We start from the raw sequence: 13,716 nt of genomic DNA on the forward strand, positions 1-13,716 counted from the left end.
ATATCAATTCATACAGGTTTTAATTGGTTTACAGACTTTATTTACTACACTAATAGATCTTATTTTCGTAACCTTATTTTCGTATTAATTAACATTATTTTCATACAGCTTTTATTTCCTTACAGATCTTATTTTCGTAGAGTACTGTTTAGATGTTATTTTCGTACGGTACATATTCTTATATAGATTTAGATCTTATTTTCGTAGTTGTTGTTTCAGGTTATTTTTGCACTTGTTCTTTCTTTTATTTTGAAACTTTTTCACCACAAACATTTCTTATCTTATAAGAGAACATTTAATTCTTAAAATTTATTTGCAAAATCATTAAAAATAAAGTTAATACTATTTTTAATATAAGTTATGAACCATGTAAATCTTATATAGCCTATATTTTCGTAGACGCAATTTTGGTTATATGTTCATGAATGCGTTCTTTCTATACTAAATTTGGAATATTTACCCACGGATTTATATGTACCATATTTGCCGCACAGACGTCTAATATTTCATTAAAAAACATTTCAATCTTTATTATTTCATTCATACAAATCATTTGATAACACCAAAAAACACGTTTAAATACATTATATCAAAAATAAATCTTATTTTCGTAGACCCGATCTTATTTTCGCTTTACACGGCAATTAATTTGAGCTATTTTCATACGATGGTATTTTGGGCTCAAACTTCACATTTAATTTTTTTTTTTGGTTCTGAAATTTATCATTTCATTCATACAAATCAATTATTAACAGCAAAAAATACGTTTTAAATACATTATATCAAATATAAATCTTATTTTCGTAGACCCGATCTTATTTTTGCTTTACACGGCAATTTGAGCTATTTTCGTGAGAGTATTTTCGGCTCAAACTTCACTTTTTAAAATATTTTTTTTGTTCTGAAATTTTAATTTGCTGTAAAATCATTCAATGAATGCATAAGTATATTACTTACATAATTATTCAAACAGATAAATGCACTATTTTAAAAATAAATCTTATTTTCGTAGCCGCGATCTTATTTTCGCGAAAATAGCTTATTTTCGGTATCCATCTATACCCCGAATTCATGTATGTTACCTCCCTTTGAAATGTAAACCATTTGCAACTCCACACGATTCAAAACTTTGCATGAAAATCATTTGAAAGAAGGACCAAACAGGTAATTTCAAACAGTAAAAATGTTAATATCATTTAGGTTTCTTTGAATAACTGTTTAATGTAGCGAGTTGATAATTTTATAGGATAAACTGACAGATATAGTGCCAATAATTTCAGTGTCATGTATTTTCGCGATTTTATAGATTTATCATTATTCCAGGACTTGACACTAACTTTTTTTAGAGGTAGTCAGAAGGACTACCTACTTTGAGGATTAGGTAGTCCTTGGCAAATCTAGGTAGTCCTCATTGTAAAATATAAAAAAATGTTTCTTATTCTATTTAAGGTGATTCCGCATTAGTTTTCATAACATATGAGAAATAACATGCAAATATGAAAGCAAAGAAATGAAAGGCTTCCTAGTTCCAAGACATTGTGAAATGAATGAGTTAGAAAGATGTTGTTGTAAATAGTTTACTTTCATTAAAAAATGTATCTTGCTATTGGTATGTTTATTGAAAAATATAATAAAATATGCCTAAATTCCGAAGACCAAATACTAACATACCTTTACGATATTACGCACAATATGAATGTAAAATTAATAAATACACACCAAAGAAGTGACGACAAAAGTCTAAAAAGAGATTTTCTCATTATTTACCGAATAAATTTGAAAGCCACGAGGAACATGCACACCTTATCTTCGCCATTTTTGTTTTTTCATGCCCGTGCATAAAGACATTTCAACACAAAATCTCGCGAATGTAAGCCAATAACATATAATAAAAAGACGCATTTCATTTAACACTGATATGTATCTTATCAAATATTACCATTTCATTGGGATTTCATGGCTTGATCTTTCTAATTGTTTAATAGTATCTGTCAGTATTTCAATGTTTACATTTTTCTATTGCGGCAGGAAATGGAGACTGTTCACAATCTCATATGTTAATACGCACATTGAGTATTAAATATAAAGATAATATCTTTATGATTTATACATTCAAGGTACTTCTTTTATTCAATCTAAATTAAATATAAATTGAATTTTCTTTTTAGCAAAGCAGATGTTACACAAAACGCCGAATGTAAAGATTTTTTTTTTATGTATTTATAATCCGTATTTGTAAAGCGGTTTATTTCCGGTTTTGTTGATTCTCACATTATCTATAAAAAATATACTTAATCGAGTTAACGATATAGGGCCTATTGCATGGCAGGTGTACCTTTTTAATAATAAATATGTTTGAAAGTAAAGGACAAGATCTTAAAATTATATCATTATTAATCGTTTAGCGATGAAAAAGTAATACATTGATTTTATATCCTATTTTCCTATAATTCACGCGCAATTTCATTTCCATTTTCAGAAGCGGTTAGTTTGCAGAACATAACCCCGCAAGTTAATCAAACAACCCTGTTTACTAAAACATGGCGGCATTTCAACGGTGACATGAAAGTGTTATATTTTGTTGATGGTAGGTACTAGCCAGTTGGTGATCGCCGGCACAATTTTCAGATATTTATAACATTAACTTTTTCTCTAACATCCATGTGTAAATTCGCCCTATTTTTGCTGATAGATATATGTAAGCATGGGTGTTGACATGTAACGTGTTGGTTTGTTTATTTTGGTATGGAAATCATAATATAACGGTAAATTGTATAACTTATTATGAGTATTGTTTTTTTCATTAAGTTATGAATGAAAAGTATAGGTAAATATATAAATTTAATTATTGTTATATGTTATTTATGTAAACTTGTTCTATTAAGAAAAATAAATAATAACATGCTTGTTGAAGTGTGAATTCATGAATGAAACCACATGGTCATATGGTGTGCTACAGTGACCAAAACATCATTTTATAACGAGTGTTTAATTAAGCTTTTGTGCCTGTGTTGTAGTGATTTGTTTCAACTGTTTTGTGACATTATTTTGGATAATTTGTGATATTAAATATTTATATTACTGTGTAATTGTGAAATTAAAACATTCAACATGACTAATCGGAGAAATAGGCCTGGTCAGCACAATAGAAAGTTCAACAAATATTGTGGGAGATACTGTCGTGCTGGTCAGCAATTAGTATCATTTGCTTATTTTAAAATATTTTTAAAATACATATTTGCTTGTATGTGCCTATAATATAATAGACTAGTAATATGAATATGACTGTGTATTGTCAGGGTACAGACAATAACATACGTTTCAACATACAGAGGAGCAATACGCAAACTGCTTTGCGATACACCAATGAACGATTAAATAGTTAAAATGTTACATGTCAAAGTAACATCTTACATAAGAATTTACTGTATCATCCAGCCATTTAAATATATATACATTGTATATATATATATAGCAGAACTTATGTAGAAGTGAAACTTTGATATTAGCCAAAAATAAAAAATATGTCTGGTTCAGGGAACCCGACATACCCTATTTTTTACCACCTACCCTAAACTATTTTTTTATATTTTCACTACATAATTTTTTGGTTACAAAAAGTTTATAAACTTCAATATTTGGGAATATGAAGAAGCAATGAATTTTGCTGTTCATTGTTTCAAATATTTGATATGAGTTAATTAATAAACTTTTAAGTACATGAATTGTTTAAGTCAACTTAAATAATGTTTGGCCAATCTCAAAAAAAATTATAAGTATTATACGATGTGAAGTGTGAGATGTCAACGGCCATGCAAGGGGCAACATTTTGGAAGGTAAAGTAACATGTTTTAGGGCATTTGTTTGATAAAAGTGATTCATTTACGAGAGCTGCTTCAAGCGAAAAGATGCTAAACTGTTTGCTAGTGTCATTCTTAACTTGTTGACAGTGATCATTTTAATATATTTCTTTAACAATACCATTCATTGGTGGAACTTACAATATGGTGTTGGCAATGATTGTTTACAATCTCTGTTTAAGCAAGCAACACATCCCAAAATGGAAAATAAGACTATTAAAAAAAACAAAAAAAAAACAAATCCCTACCCTCCTAAATGTTTCCTGAACCAGACATATTTTTTTATTTGGCCTAATATTTCTTTAAAAGTTAAAGGGACTCCACTGAGTTTTTTTTATATTACGGGACTGAAAATATTTTTTACAGATAAATGCACAAATTGATTTAGGTTTACACCACTAATCTTTGGGCCAAATTTCAGATTATTCGAGCACTTCCAATAGTAAACAAATGACCCAAATTAAAAAGCGTTTAAACGTTTTTCAGTAAAATCGGAATGATAATAGCATAAAAACACAATTCTCAATTTATTTCAAAGTATATTTCTTAAATATCTTTGCATATATTTCTTGTTAAAGTGACCCAGCTCATTTATGTAAGAAGTAGAAGTCATTGTGACAAGACACCAATGAAAATACATAAAATATTGTTCAATTTATTGAAAAATTTAATTTTTAAAATGAAAATGTATAAAATGAAAATTAAACATTTTATTTTATCAGTATTTATTATGCCCCCGCCATGTAATGGCCGGGGCATATAGTGTTACCCTGTTCCGTCATTCCGTCCTTCCGTCATTCCGTCATTCTGTCATTCCGTCATCATCAGTTTCCGTTCATTATCTTAAGAACGGTTGGACATATTCAACTCAAATTTGACATATGGATATGTCATGAGAAAATACAGGTCAAGTTTGAATTTGGTCATGGTTCGATGATTTTTGGCAGAGTAATGCCCTTTTTACTTTGAAAATAATATGAAATTTCAGTTTCCGTTCATTATCTTAAGAACGGTTGGACACATTCAATTCAAACTTGACATATGGATATGTCATGAGAAAATACAGGTCAAGTTCGAATTTGGTTATGGTTCGATGATTTTTGGCAGAGTTATGCCCCTTTTACTTTGAAAGTAATATGAAATTTTCAGTTTCCGTTTATTATCTCCCCAATGGTACAACACATTCAACTCAAATTTGACATATGGATATGTTTTTGGAATGCCCAGGCCAAGTTCAAATTTGGTCATGGTTCAATGATTTTTGGCAGAGTAATGCCCCTTTCACTTTGAAAATAATATGAAATTTACAGTTTCTGTTCATTATCTACCCAACAGTGTCACATATTCAACTTTAATTTGACATATGGATATGTCAAAGGAATGGGCAGGTCAAGTTGGAATTTGGTCATGGTTTGATGATTTTTTGGCAGAGTTATGTCTTTTTCACTTTGAAAATAATATAGATACATCTTAGGAATAAGCAGTTTAAGTTTGAATTTGGTCATGGTTCAATGATTTTAGACAAACTTATCTTTCCTGAATGTTGGAAAAATTTTGAACTTTCAGTTTCACCACTCATTCTTTTAGCCATTATTTTGGCTACAAATATGCAATATGCTATTTCTAAAAGGTTAAGACTGAATAATTTCAGTGCCTTGAACATAACATTGTATGGAAATGGTTTGTGTTAACATTGAAAAGTTTTAAGGGCTTTGAACTTAAAATGAAAAAAATAATTAATGCACCATCTGAAATTTTGGCTGCATGCGGGGGCATCCGTGGCATGATGACACATTTCTAGTTAAAATTCCATTATAAGTATATAATAAAATAAAATATCATTCAATCAAATCTGAAACCTGTTATGAGGAAGTTAAATGAAAAAATATTGAAAAAAATTATGCCAAATGATACTTATTGCTGATACAATTTTATATAAATGTAGAAAAGTTGAAAAAGTGGAAGAAACAGAAACTTATTGAGAAAAGACTAGACACATTGAAGAACTTAAATTGTGAATCATTTTCAGTAAAAGAGTAATAGTTTGAAAATATCTGTATGCCAAATAGCATCAAAACTTAGTCAAAAGTATAGACTGATAAATGACAAGGAAAGTCATAAGATGTATTTACATTCAGTGAAACCAAACTTTGAAGGAAATAGAATAGTTAACATTAAAAAATTTCAGCAGCATGTCATGGATATCACAACACACACAGCATTGTGTGATTCTGCTAGGGCTAAGGCAGCTAAGGGAGAAAATGTTGTTTCTTTACATTCTGAGAAACAGCACGGATTTTATTTCATTCTGACTATCATTTGCTGTGGATGTGGTGAAAAATTTAATATTGATAATAGTGATAAAATAGGTAATGAAAACATACAGGAAATTAATTTGAGATATGTTTGGGGAAATATGGTGACTGGTGGTGGGTGCTCATCCTTGAATGAGTCAATGGGAACAATGGGCATTCCAGGCATTAATGAGAGGACTTACTCTAAAATTGAGGCTCAAATTGGAAAATTATGGAATGATGTTCTTCAGGATGAAATGAAACAAGCTGGAGAGGAAGAGAAGAGAATTGCCATTGAAAATGATGAATATTTTCAGGGTGTACCAGCAATAGCTGTTGTCTGTGATGGTGGCTGGTCGAAAAAGAAGTCATAAGCATACGTATAATGCAATGGGTGGTGTAGGTGTAATCTTTGGATTGAAGACCAAAAAATTGCTTCATATTGGAATACGAAATAAACTATGTTATATTTGTAGTCGGGCAGCAACTAAAAACCAGGAACCAGTAAAACATGAATGTGTTCAAAAATGGGAACAATCTTCACAATCGATGGAAAGTGACATAATATTGGAAGGTTTCAGAGAATGTGAAAAAGAAGTACGGTTTAAGATATATGCAGATGATTGCAGATGGTGACAGTTCTGTATATGCTACGATTATCAAAAATATTCCAATTTGGGTCCGCATGTTTAAAAAATAGAATGTGGCCAATCATGCCACAAAATGTTTACGCTCAAACTTAGAGAAGCTTGTATCTGAAAAAACTCATTATAAGGGCAAAGGTAGACTCACCAAAAACAACATAAGAAGGATAACAGCCGGGGTACGATGCGCTATAATTATGCGAAGCAAAGAAGAAAACAAAAATGAAGCAATTAAGAAATTGAGGCAAGACATAAGAAATGCTGGAAGACATGTTTTAGGTCATCACGATATGTGTTCAACTGATTTTTGTAAACATAAAAAAGATGATTTACCACCTGTTCTCCAAAATGATGATTTTGAAGAACTCCAAAATGACTCTGGAGATGTAATTATTTGCCAAAGTGATTATTGGAGAGACAGCATGCAGAACCTTACAAAAGAAGAAACCGAAAGTTTAAGAAAAGAAGGTTGTTTCCAAACAAAAATTGATTCCATCACACATTCTCTTTTAAAAGATGTGTACATATTTTGAATCGTTTAGCAGAAAAAAGTAACAGATTAATCTGTAATTTCACAAGCAATTTAGCAGAAGCATGGATGAATGTTCGATGTAAATTTGATGGAGGAAAAATGTACAATAAGTGTTTTAAAGGGTCATTTTATGCAAGATGCTATGGAGCTGCATTAAGATCAATACTTGGGCCAGCTTGGTCACCCATAGCTTTTCAACAAATTTTTGAAAAAAGACCAGACAAAATATTCATTAACACATATAAATATAGAGTCAACAAACTTTTAAATGCTATTAAATCCTCAAAAAAGAAAGAAAACATCTTAAGAAGAAAAAGAAAGAGGGAAGAATCCTCAATTTTGAGAAAGAAAGGAAAAGCTGATTATGGAGAAGAGGTGTTAATAGACACAGATGATATTAGTAAAGAAAATTTAGAATTGGAATGTGAAAATTATTTTAAGACAGAGATTATGAATGTGAAAATAGATGAAATAGAAAAAAAACTCGGGGGACAATCATCTAATATTTATGGCATGATGAAAAGGAAGAAAAGATTAACCAGCTCAATATTTGGAGATGTAATGAGTAGATCACTAAATAATAATTCTTCTAACATCATAAAACGGCTGTTATATTCAAATTTAAAGGAAACATTTATACAATCCGAGGGCAGAACGAGGAAGAAAATGCAAGGATTGAGTACAAGAACATAAAAATAAAAGTGTCAACACTGTAAAAACTATACAGATTCCTGGACTTGTAGTAGATAAAGAAAGGCCTTACTTAGCTCATCAAGTGATGGAATTGTTATATCTGAAGAAGGACCAAATGGGCTAATAGAGATAAAAACACTCCTTAACAACAGTAAAAAATTAATACATGAAGCTGCTGAAAGTGATAAAAACTTCTGCTTGAAAATGGAAAATGGAAAAATATGTTTAAAAAGAAAATCATAAATATTTCTACCAAATTCAGGGACAACTTAATATTTTTAGATTATGATTGGTGTGACTTAGTAGTGAGAAGGATAAACCCTAATGATATATTTATTGAAAGAATATTTTAAAGACAAAGATTTATGGGAAAGAAAAATGGTTCCAAAATTAAAAGATTTTTTACTTTTCTCATATGCTACCAGAATTAGCTGTCCTAGACATGGAACTGTTTCCCGGGATTAGAAAACCTTCTTTTACCATGGGTAAGTTGTTAGAAAAGGTTGAAAAAAATCACACAAGTCAACAAGCACGTTTAACAATTGTTTTCATTACTGTATAAAATTACAATTTATATTAATTTATTGAAGAAATCAATAAATTATTATTCAAAGGGTTTATTATTGATTTTGTCAAATACCCTGCACCAGGTTTGTACATTTGTTACAAAACTTATGCAGCTACATATGATAGATGGTTAATCTTTTTAATATTAGGTATTATATTTAATATACATTATCTTAATGAGTTTGTTTACATCAATTTGGCAACACCATTTAAAATATATTTTATCATATTATTACAGCATCAAGAAGATATTTTGTTGAAGAAAAGGCCTACCATTAAAGCAGTTCAACCCGACAAATGTTCAGTTGCAAATGAACCATCAACATCATCCAGTGATATACCTCCATCTTGTTCCCAGAGTAAAAGGTAAATAAATAATTATTTCACTATGGTATTAACTTTAAATTAATTGGAAAACACTTTTTGTTGATTGGCAGTTTTGAAAATTTATTTATGAAATGGATTGCTTTTTTGACTACTGGAAACAAGAGCACCTCTAGGTAGAGGATTATATGGCCCAATTTTTTTTTAGTTTATGATGAAGCATTTGTAAGGCATGGAATTGAATAAAGTATTACCTCCTTCAAAAAGCAATCCTTCTTTATAGATGAAGAAGTTCATATATATATACAGTTGCTGTTTCCAAAGCACCATAATTAATTTTTTTTATCTTGTAAGTAAAAGTGCTATGACTGATGAACAGAAAGATGCCAGGGGTATTACATAATTTATGCCAATTCTTAACGGCATAAAATGAATGTACTCAATATAAGTGATCATCCTATGAATTTTGATAGTTTGTAAAACTTTTAACAATATTTAGGTATTTTGATATTGACCTTTCACATGGTGAACCCAATATATTTATGGATCTTTTATTCAATGGCAATCATTCTGTGAGTTTGAACAATGTGGGCCAAATGGAACTTAAGTTATGCTCAAGAAAGCACAATTTTCAATGTAAAGGTCATTTTGACACAGACCTTTGACTCTTTTGACCCTGAAATCAATAGCAGTGAATAGGGGTCATGTATTGGACATGGCTGTTCATCTTTCATATAAATTTTACAGCTGTAGGTTGATTAATACGTGCATTTATTCCGGTGAACCTGTCTTCAGTTTCAAGGTAATTGTGACATTGACCTTGTGACCCAAAATCAATAGGGGTCTTTATACCTAAAATGGACAATCATCCTATGAACTTTGAATACTATGGTGAAATGGAAGTTACATTATGGTCCGGAACCAAATTTGCATAAGGATTGAGATGGAACGACCATGGGTGTAATATGAATGCCCCTTAAATTATTTTGTGCATATAGAAATATAATGCAATATATATAGGATATTTGTTTGTTTTGCATGTAAGATTGAAATAATAATTTCACTGAGTGAACACCAATGCAATATTTTTACGAGTGCGTACCATGAGTGAAAATATAATAGCTGGTGTTACGAATGAAATATATTTCAATCTTATATGTAACAAATAAATTAGTTTTTATTTCATGCGTTTTTAATGATTTTAAGTAATTTTTACTGATTTTGCTGCTAAATTCGCCATTCTTCTTGCGTGACGTCATCACATCATGAAATCAATCTCAACTAAGTTGAAATATAGTTCTGTTAAATTTCTCTAATTTTTTTTATTTTACATAAGTAATGGTGCAATTGACTTGCTTTCCCGAAAGAAGCAAAATTTAACGCATGACGGCATTTAATTGTTGCCTTGTTAATTCCATTCAGTTTTGATTTTCATTTTTATCCGCATTCAGATATAATCCGCTACGTGAAAAAATTAATAATTTTATAAAATTTCACTATTGGTTTTTATCCAATAAATCATGCATATAATACAATATATACACTGGAAAAAGCATGAAATAAAGGTGTGTAACAGTGATGAAAAGTAACGTTTACAAATACAATTAATCATTAATGAACTTAGAAAAATGCAAGAACCACAGCAATGGTGTTAAGATTAACAGAAAACAAATTTCATATATGTTCATGTCATTATCATTTTATCAACGAACAGATTATATTCACATTTAAATAAAAAAATACAAATATGTATTAGTTTTTATTTATAGTATATGACGTTGCACTTAAGTCAATTTATATTCAAAACCTGGAACAAAACAGATTTTAAATATATCAGTGCTTTATTTGCAATATTATAAGTATTTTTCCTTGAAATAATATGACATCAAAATGAATTGACAGGATCAGGAAACAGAAATTTGTTGGAAGGAGAATAAATCATCAGTGGAAGTTAGATGACGGTTCATTAAACTGGTATACTGGATCAGTACTTTCAGTAACCAAAGGGAAAGACGGTAACCCACATGCTGTGTATCAACTTTTATATGATGGTGAAGATGAATCTTATGATGTTGAGGATTTACAAATTGATTTCCTTGATGGATCATTGAAATTTATTGATATATAAATTAAAGGTAAAATTTTTCAAATAATTAAAAAAATAGAGACATTAATCAAAAACAATATATATCAATGATAATTTGAAAGACTGCCAAATTTTTTAAGTGCTTTTCTGTAAGCACTGTAAGTGTTAGCGTTGCCAGCATGTCTGGGTTTTTCATTGTCAGAAAGCTTTACAGGTATATTACTTAGCATTGGTGTTTCTACTCAGGTGCCTGTTTGTGCCGGAATTAATTACAGAGGGGCATTTGAGGCCTTCCTCCACCAATAAAGGTACAAATTTGCGATGTCACCTTCACTGGTTTTTGTGCTACTGATTTATATATAAAGTTCTCGTACAAATATAATACATACACTACACATTTGATGGTTTATTTTTGAATATAAACAAAAATTAATATGTATATCAATTGAATTATTTTTAATACTACATTCATATTCTTATGAATAGTTACATACCAGTCAAGGAAAGAATTAATTTCTTGTGTATACAATTTATCTTATTTATTTTTAGAAACAGTAAAACAACCAGCATTAAAAAATAATTATTTTAGAATTACTTGCAGCACTATGTAAATGTTTGTTATGTGTGGTGGCCCGTGGCCAGTAAAATTAGTTCGGAGCATTGTAAATTTTAATGAAATTTAATTACATATACAGTAGAATAAATTCAAAAGTGGAATTTGTGCCAGTAAATTTAAAATATTATTTTCATTGAATGCTTGCAGGGTAAAATGAAAATTAAAACCTCATCTTATACCATGTTAAGGCAACAACAGCTTTATATTGATGATTTTGTATGTTTTAAATATTTACAAGGACCAAAAATAAGTTTAATTACATTTAAATAATGGTTTCCAGCATCTTACATACTTATAACATGGAGAAAAGTAGCACTGAAATATGAAAAAATTTGTGATAATGTTATGGAAATTTAAGAAAAGATTATTTTTATTCAATAAAAAAGACTAATTAAATAATTGCATTAGTTTAAAAAAAATACATTAGCATAAGATGTCCAATTAATTGACCAATGACTGACTTTAAAAATATACAAAGACATCAAAAATTAAAAGAAAAACATTCCAGAAGATAAATAAAAGCATTTCTGGGCAATGATAGACCTTTCTTTATGAATTTTGAAGAAATTGAAAAAAGGAAATTGTAATAATTTTGTTCTCAGTTCATCACATATTTATTAATTATTGGATTTCTGGGCTAAAAAATCCCTTATATTTGCATGGTTAAAACAGTAAAGCAAAACTCAGTTCACATATATACACAATGGTACTTTCTAATGTAAACTGCTTTGAAATGTAAAATTAACCTTCATAATTCCTATATGTTATCAGTAAATTTAGATGGTCTGTCCTGTACACCATACATACATAATTGATGTTTATATAGCTTGCACTACTTTCTTTACACACAATATGGAGGATAGGAATTTTCAAGGACATGAAAAAGTGTTTATTTTGGATTAATTTTTTGCAGGTTTATTCTCATTGTTTCAAGAAGATAGTTTTTGTATGCACTAATAAAGACTTTAATCTGGATATTGCCATTCATGAATTGTGAATAAAACCCTATACAAGATTGAATTTGGTCTTCAGAAATTGAACACTTTACAGGTAAATATTTTTATTGTTATATTTCTTAAATTTATGAATTTTATTCATAAATGCATTCTCTTTAAAGTTTTATTGCAAATGGTTCATCTTTTGACATTATGACAATTGTCTTTATAAAAGTTTAATCTTATTTCAATTTGCACCCACATAGTGGTAATCCAACATGGCTGACAATGCGGAATCACCTTAAGATTTTTTTATCAAAACGTTTAAAACCAACACGGAAAAGTACACCTTATCGGTACTCACTTGAATTACCAAATCCTTTGCTTGATGTGTACACACAAAATCGACAACCTGTCTCGTTGCATGCGTTTTTATAACATTAAGAGCAGATTCTAGCGTATCTACTATTCCCGACGGAAGCGGCATGACCGCATTGGTCGCCATTGTTGTTGTTGTTGTTGTTGTATATGGAAAATATTTTAGTGATTTTTAAGATTTCTTTGAATATCTGTTTAATGTAGCGAGTTGATTATTTTATAGGCTTAACTGACAGATAAAGTGTCAATAGTTTCAGTGTCATGTATTTTCGCGATTTTATAGATTTATCATTATTCAGTTCTATTAATTTGTAAAACTTGTCCAAATTATTGTATATTTAACATCTGACGTAGAACTTAATTTTAATTCACTGTTGTATTTTTGAGCTAAGGAAACATCATTAAAATTAAATTTGGTGGACCAGGGCTTAACAGATAACATTTTGTGTATATTGGGTAATTACCCCTCGTTTTGTGATCTATTTTTTTTTCTATTTTCTAAGAGTTATTTCTGTATTTTTCACCCTACCTTCTCTAACGAATTTGGGTTATAAAGCACAATTTCATGTATTTAACCCAAAATTTCTGACCTTCATTGTAGACCAATTTGTGGTACCACTAAAATACGCAGCGGAGATTATTGGTGCAATGGCCGCAACGGAGTGCAAAATTTAAAATGTGGCAATAAAATACGATTAGCAATGCATTTTTAAATTTATATTAATATGTGCTGAATAAAATAATATTTTGAATTGATAGAAATCATGTAAAAACAATATTTTCTATA

General features: G+C 29.6%; 1 long non-coding RNA gene across 1 annotated transcript; it reads left to right on the forward strand.

Annotated features, from left to right (window-relative positions):
- Positions 1–1,442: 1,442 nt before the first annotated feature.
- On the forward strand, positions 1,443–12,807 carry LOC132740396 (uncharacterized). The gene is made up of 4 exons (XR_009627151.1): positions 1,443–2,587; positions 8,829–8,956; positions 10,817–11,049; positions 12,530–12,807. It is a non-coding gene; the product is annotated as an uncharacterized LOC132740396 (long non-coding RNA).
- Positions 12,808–13,716: the final 909 nt, after the last annotated feature.

This window comes from Ruditapes philippinarum, unplaced genomic scaffold, assembly GCF_026571515.1.
Source record: "Ruditapes philippinarum isolate M1 unplaced genomic scaffold, ASM2657151v2 ctg11214_1_1_1_1, whole genome shotgun sequence".
Lineage (NCBI taxonomy): Eukaryota > Metazoa > Mollusca > Bivalvia > Venerida > Veneridae > Ruditapes > Ruditapes philippinarum.